The sequence below is a fragment of the Canis lupus genome, chromosome 16 (genome assembly GCF_011100685.1).
Source record: "Canis lupus familiaris isolate Mischka breed German Shepherd chromosome 16, alternate assembly UU_Cfam_GSD_1.0, whole genome shotgun sequence".
NCBI classification, from domain to species: domain Eukaryota; kingdom Metazoa; phylum Chordata; class Mammalia; order Carnivora; family Canidae; genus Canis; species Canis lupus.
This window is the reverse complement of record NC_049237.1, coordinates 15,464,356-15,471,458: the sequence shown is the minus strand read 5'-3', so window position 1 is coordinate 15,471,458 and position 7,103 is coordinate 15,464,356. Positions and strand designations below refer to the sequence as shown.

Below are 7,103 nucleotides of genomic sequence, written 5' to 3'. Positions count from 1 at the left end.
ACCGTCTTGGCCATATTTTTTTTTAATATCCATGGGTTCTTTATTTTTTTTAAAGATTTTATTTATTTATTCATGTTAGTCACAGAGAGAGAAAGAGAGATAGAGAGAGAGAGAGAGAGAGAGAGGCAGAGACACAGGCAGAGGGAGAAGCAGGCTCCATGCCAGGGGCCCGATGCGGGACCCGGGACTCCAGGATCGCGCCCTGGGACAAAGGCAGGCGCTAAACCGCTGCGCCACCCAGGGATCCCCGTCTTGGCCATATTTAAGTGCACAGTTCAGGAGCCTCAAATACCTTTGTTGTGCAAAGAGCTCCAGAACTTTCCAGTCCTGCAACAATGAAACTCTGCGCTCATCAGCCCCCTAATTCTGGTCCTCCACCCCCAGCCGGTAGGAACCACCTCTACTTTCTATTTCTGTGATTTTGAGGGCTTCGGATACTTCCTATGGATGGAATCAGACAGTGTTGGCCATTTCGTGACTAGCCTTATTCTCTGAGAGTAGGTCGTGTCCTGGTGGTTCATCCACACACCAGGCTCTGGTACTTCCAGAGACCCAGAGGAAGGAAGGGGGGGCGGGGGGCGGTGACAGGTCTTGAGGGGCTGCTCTGTCCCAAGGGATCCACCTCCCCTTGGGCTGGTCTTCACATGCTACCTAATTAGGAAGCCAAAGAAAGCCTGGGGATACTGGCACTGCCACCCAGGGCTCGGATCTACACAGGCTACATCTTGCTGAGAAAAGCCTCCCGCGTTCCCCACCCTGTGGATGCCCCCAGTAAGGAGGATCTGTTCTAGAAACAATCTCCACCCTCTTTTGGGTGCTAGATCAATTCACATAAAATCAGTTCACTAAAATAATTAGATGAAAAGCCTTCAATCCCATCCTGTGATCATCCCAACCATGTGGCTCCCAAGAGTGGAGGTCAGTTCAGGGCCAGAGAGTCACAGCCCCAGTGGAATGTCATTTCCCCAAAATAGAGAAAATAGTCCATTGAGTTCAGAAAAAGCTCTCTTGTTCTAAAGTATGAAGCGTTTGGGGAGCTTTCTGAGTAAAACCCCAGCTTCATGTAACTCCTCATTGATTTAGCAAGTTGATCATTCGCTGAGTCGACCATTTTTTGCAAAATGATCTCTCAGCACAAGGGCCTGTGGAAAATCGAATTTTGTGGGGAAGGCTGGTTGGGCGGGGATCTGGGGGAAGGATGGGGGTTCCCTGCCCCCTAGTGGCTGTGTGGCTAATGACAAGGGCAGCAAAAGCGCCTCCCCAGCCCTACTCTCCCTTCTCCCTTCTCCTCAGAGGGGGCAATGAGGGAGAGGGCTGGCCTTCTAAGAATCATATAAGCCTGGAAGGCACAAACTGTGCAAATAAGGAGTCGTCTACCGGGCCACGCACCGTATTAGACACAGGGGCTCAGAGACCTGCAGGACAAATCTCCATTCAAGGAGCTCAAATGATGGGAAGAGGGACGGCACCTGTGGTTATAGGCCAATATAACATGTGCTGTCATAGAGATGTGTTCAGGGTGCCATGGGAGCAAAGGGGAAACGCTGTAAACACTACAAGGCGGAGAAACAACCAGGTGGGGAAACAAACTTATAAACAAAATAAACCGTTCATTTTCTCTGGCAGATACTGTCATGGAAGATATAATAAGACACCGGAGGAAGAATCTGCACACCGGAGCTTCCGCCTACCCTAAGTCCCTACGTCGTGGATATGTGCTTTTTTTCCCCGGCAAAGCACACTCAGGCAGAGAGAGAATGGCAGACCCCGAGGGCGCAGGTGCGTGGGGGTGGGGGTGGGGTCAGGCTGGGGGTAGGAAGACCAGCCAGAAGGTACTGCAATAGTCCAAGCTAGATACATAGGGAAAGAGAAACAGATTGATGATGTATTTAAAAGATGGAAACAACGAAATAATCGCTAAAGAGGCTAATTCAGGGTTGCTCTTACAAGTGTTCAGGGTGCCATATCCAAGGGAGTGCTATCGGCGATATAGACATTTCCTTATTTCAAAACATTGTGTTTTGAAATAAGCTGTTTAACTTCATAGACAAGAATTGTGTGTTTACTACAACTTTGGCAGATGGTAGGGAAGTCTCTTGTGACTAAATTTGTATATTTTGACAGTTTTCTGACGGAATTAAATGTCTTATTCAAACAGAGTCCTTGTTTACTACGGTAATTATTAAGAAATGATATGCTTATTTATAAATGTTTAACTTGAAGAAGAGACACCATTTTCTCATTCATGGAAAGGCCAGGGGTCACCCCAGGCTAATTGGCTGTGGAATGTCTGGGGTCACAGCACTTCTAGAGGCCTTCATGAGACAGAGCTGTGGAAGGCCCCTGTTGGGGGGGGTGTGAGATGAACACTTTAGTTTGGGGACACTCAGTCTAAGACCATAGAGACAGAGTAGGCAGAGAAGTCCAAAAGGTCATGACTAACCCGTCCTCCCTGTGTTATTCATACCCATACTGGAAACAACTGAAATCAAATAGGATAAAAATGATTCCTTCTTCTCGAAAGCATCCAGAAAGCAACAAAGCAGTAAGGAAACACCAGGCCAGAGCAAGAACCGAAATGCAAGCAGGAAGGTCTTCCCTAGGGCGGGTGTGTGACCCTCTGGGAGGATGAGAACCTCTGCTTTGCAGCCTCCCTGGGAGAGGGGATCAGTGGGAAGCCCAATGGGAAGTGTTAGAGCAAAACTGCCATGGACTAACTTACCCCACCAGGGAAGACTCTGATAGTGGGCAGGAGAGGCCAGCCCCTGAAGCGCTGGCAGGGGCTGGGAGGATTGGTGGGGGGCATGCAGACCTGCTGGCCGGTTCTCTTCCATTCCTGATCCCTGTCCCAGAGGGGCTCTGAACACTGGCCAGTCCCCCCACACCGCCCCGCCCCACTCGTGTCCCTGCCAGTCATGCCCCGGCTGCCCTAGCCACCTAGCCAGCTACTTCCTAGCTTCTCTCTTCTAACGCTCCCCCCACCTCCCCATCCCCACTCCGTGGATGACCTCTCTTCTTCTTTCTTTTGGAAAACAGAAACGGTCCCAAAGCCCCACTACTACAGCCCCTACCCACTGCCCCGGCCTTGGGCTGTGCCACAGGCGCAGCTTGCCTTCCCTAACCGCGACCCCCCTGTCCAGACCCCGGCCTGAGCCCAGCTCCTCCGAGTGTATATCAGCCTCTATTCTTCACCCTTCTCAAGGACCTGGCTGTGGTGAGTGCCCCTGCCCCGGGCCATCTGTGCCCTCTCTTACTGGACCACTGTGGTCAGCAGGCGACCGTGCAGTTCTCCCAACTGTAAAGAAGAAAATCCCCGAGGTGCATGGGTGGCCCAGTCAGTGAAGCGTCTGCTTCGGCTCAGGTCATGATCTCAGGGCCCTGGGATGAGTCCCCCATCAGGCTCCCTGCTCAACGGGGAGTCTGCTTCTCCTTCTCCCTCTCCCCAACCCTCCCTACCCCCCACTCCCTGCTTAGAATCTCTGTCTCTCTTTGTCTCTCTCTCACTCTCTGTCAAATAAATAAATACAATTTTTTAAAAAGAAAAGAAATGTCCCTTACCCCACTCTCCCCTCAGGCTACCACCCAATTTCTCTCTCCTTTGCTGCAAATTTTCCCAATATCAGAATCTAGACTCAAGATGTCCTTGGGAAGAGGCAATCTTTCCAGGCTTTTTTTTTTTCTTCTTTCTTTCATTTTTGTTTAAAGATTTTGTTTTTAAGCCATTTCTACATCCAACGTGGTGCTCGAAGTCACAACCCGGAGCTCAAGGGGCCCAAGCTATACTGACAGGAGAAGCAGTGCGCCCCCAGGCTTTAATCCCCAGGCAAGGGGTGTTGGGGAGGGAGGCTGAGATGTAGAGGGGCAGCCAGTTGCTCCACCTATGCATGATTCTGGGGCCACCTAGCAGGACTTTTTCTACCCCTGTGCAGTACCCCAGGACATTTGCTCCTGCCACCAAGCTGCTGGCTGGAGAAGAAGTAAGCGGGATTTGCAATGAATTTCCTTCTGGTTTACGTCTCCTTGGAGCCTCTGGGCCCGGCCGTGCCCAAGCTGCAGCCATCATCCTCTCTCCGCTCTGGGATTCCCCAAGGGTGCTCTTAACTTTTTTTCTTTTCTTGTATGTTTTTGGTTTAGGGGTTGTCTGAATGTTTTGTTTTGTTTTGTTTTGTTTTGTTTTGTTTTTCCTGATGCTGCTGCTATTTTGGGTTTTGATTCCTGAAATCTTTGTTTTGCTGTCCCCTCTTCTCCAAAGGAGACTCAGCAGAGGGGGGTGAGCACCAACTCAGCTGGCAGCAAAGGGATTAAAGAGTTGAATTGCTTCTGGAAGTTTCTAGAGAGACACAGGCCAGGCAGAAGGGTCCCAGAGACCAGAATCGACAGTGAAAATAGAAAGTTCTTAAACCCCGAGTGATCGATAATGGTAGCAGAACAGCTTTTAGAAGGTTAATAATGTGTTTATATCAGACTTTTGAAAGGTCAAGGGTAGTTAAAAGCTAGCGAGAATTAAAAAAAAAAAAAAAAGCTAGCGAGAGACCCGATTTTGATGTAAAGAAAACCACCCAAAAGGAGGGAACATGTCAACATAAGGGGAAGGGGAAATCCTGGGAAATTCTGCAGCAGCTTTACAGCTTCCCAGAGCTCCCCGTGAGGAGAGATGGTTTCACACTGGTTCTTCTTCCAGAAGTTTCTCCAAATTCTCCAGATTTGTTCACCTATAAAAAGCAAAGATTTCGGGAGAGAGGAATTAGGGTTTAATAGGCATAGAGTTTCAGCTTTCCAAGGATGGATGGCGGTGAGATGGTTGCACGACATGACCGTACCGTGCAAATTCTGCTGAACGGAAGGGAAGGTCTGGGCCGCGACGTGACCTCCGCAGCATGCTGCTCCTCTGGGAGCCTGGTTCGTTTCCACATCTTCAGAACACTGCTGCCCACGAGAAGAGCTTCCTGCAGCAAGGACGGCATCGCTCCTGCTTCCGACTACATCCCCAGCTCCCGAAACAGTGCCAGCACATATGGGATGGTGCCCACAGCTGTGGACGAACAAAGGAGGGAGCAGGTGAATGAATAAATGAATGAATGAATGAGAAAAACCACACGCTCCTTCATTCCAAGTTTCTTGACATATATCCCAGGAGTTACACATTCCTCCTTAGGTTGTGTGGCTGGAGGAACAGAAATTCGGGCTGCCTTCGGGTGCTAGCCGGGACCACCACCACCCCCTCAGGAGGCCGTAAAGGGGAGGCCTGTGCTCAGCAGCCTGGGGCCCCAGGATTTGGGGGAGATGATCTCCGCCTCTCTGGGCCGGAGTACCTGCCACGGCCCACCCTCCCGGTCAAGGGCAGCTGCAGATGTCCCCTGGGGAACTGCCTTTGTTTAAAGAGTACATGTAGGGGCACCTGGCTGGCTCTGTCATATGAGCCTGTGACTCTTGATCTCAGGATCATGAGTTCAAGCCCTGTGTCAGGTGTGGAGATCACTAAAACAAAACGAAACAAAACAAAACAACTTGAAAAAAAAATAAAGAAAATATGTGTGCCTCTTCCCTAATCGAACCTGAGAATTCCCTCAGAGTCCCTAGATATGACACCCCTCAGTCTGTCCTGAGCTCTTCCCCCACAGGAAGGAAGTGGGGAGCTCAGAGTTTGGTCAGCCAGTAGGGTGACGAGAGCCTGCTGTCACTGGATGGAGGCTCCCCCAAGATAAACATGTCTAGAGGAGCAGACAGTGACAGTGCCAGGGAAAGGACAATGGGTTGCGGACAGGAAAGGGGCTTACTCCTTCTCCCAGGGGACGAAGGTGATCCCACCTGGCTTCATCAGGGATTAATTCCCCACCTTCCAGGATGTGCACCTCTTTCTCTTGTATCTTCTCTCTCTGCACATCCAAGCTCTGCGGGCCCTGCAGGGCACAGCGGCCCTGACACTCAACCCCAGCACCCCACAGTTTGGGAATAAAACAGCAGAGCCATGCTCTGGGTTTCGCTCACAGCCGTGCCATGAGGCCCCCCGGCCCGCTGTACCCAGCACCGAGGTCCTGCCAGGGTCTTGGCACTGAGTGTGTTAAAAACAGGAGTGTCTCCCGAGCAGTAGGCTCCAGCCTGCACACACCTGGACCGGCTTCACCTCCGTTCAGAATAATGTGATTGCTCCAAACAGCCCAGGCAGCCGCTAGACGTGTTGTTTCTCTCTCTATTACAGAATCTTCTGGGGACAGGGCATTTACCTGTTGATGGCGGGTTCATGCCTCACAAATAGAAGTCTCAGAGGCCCCATCAGCACACCTGGCCTGATCTACCTGCCCTGAGCCCCGTCACCCCAGCAGGCCCCGAGCTCTGAGGGGATTTTGTTCGGCCAGGGGGGCCTCGGTAGCCATGGTTCTCGGAGGGGCCTGCTCCCCTCTATGGCTCCAGCACCCTCTTCCTTCCACCATCAGCTCTGGACCCCTCCGACCGCTGACCTTGGCCAACATTAATGCCAGACAAGATGATGTTTGGGACTAATTAACAGCTTCCCTGCCCCCTGAGGCCACCCTCCACCACACAGGAGGAAACACTGGGAGGACATGACCATCTCCGGTGCCAAGAGCTGAAGCTCTAATTCCCAGGCTGTTGCTTCCCTGCTGAAGAAAAGCACAGAAAAGAAGCCAGGTTGGAGGCGAGCTCCATATGTGAATGGGAGCAGGTGTGTTCAGCACCCCCTCCCCTGCCCCCGACCTTCTTGGGCCTGGGCAGAAGCCACAACTGCTCATGCCCGGAACCAGAAAGCACCTCAGAGTCATCTGCCTCCTGCTTCTCAAACGTGGGTGCTCCTGCTCCATGGGCTATGGGCTAGTGCTGAGGCTCTGATGGACCATATGGATAGAGATAATAAAGAATCATTCAACACTCGTGAGTACTTTTGAGCTAAACAGAAACTTCCCCAAACGTCTCCTTTACAAGGGCTCCTGGGTGGCTCAGTGGTTGAGCGTCTGCCTTGGGCTCAGATCATGATCCTGGGGTCCTGGGATTGAGTCCCGCATCGGGCTCCCCGCAGGGACTCTCTGCCTGTGTCCCTCTGCCTGTGTCTCTGCCTCTCTCTGTGTGTCTCATGAATAATAATTTTT

General features: G+C 51.5%; 1 protein-coding gene across 2 annotated transcripts in view; it reads right to left on the bottom strand.

The window, feature by feature from the left end:
- Positions 1-4,458: 4,458 nt before the first annotated feature.
- The window catches only part of LOC111090250 (zinc finger and SCAN domain-containing protein 2-like), a 27,729-nt gene continuing 25,084 nt past the window's right edge, over positions 4,459-7,103 (bottom strand). For both annotated transcript variants that reach the window (XR_005371325.1, XR_005371329.1), the window contains 2 exons: positions 4,821-5,032; positions 4,459-4,712 (listed from right to left, as the gene is read on the bottom strand). The gene's annotated coding sequence lies outside the window, so the exon portion shown is untranslated. The remainder of the gene's footprint in view (positions 4,713-4,820; positions 5,033-7,103) is intronic.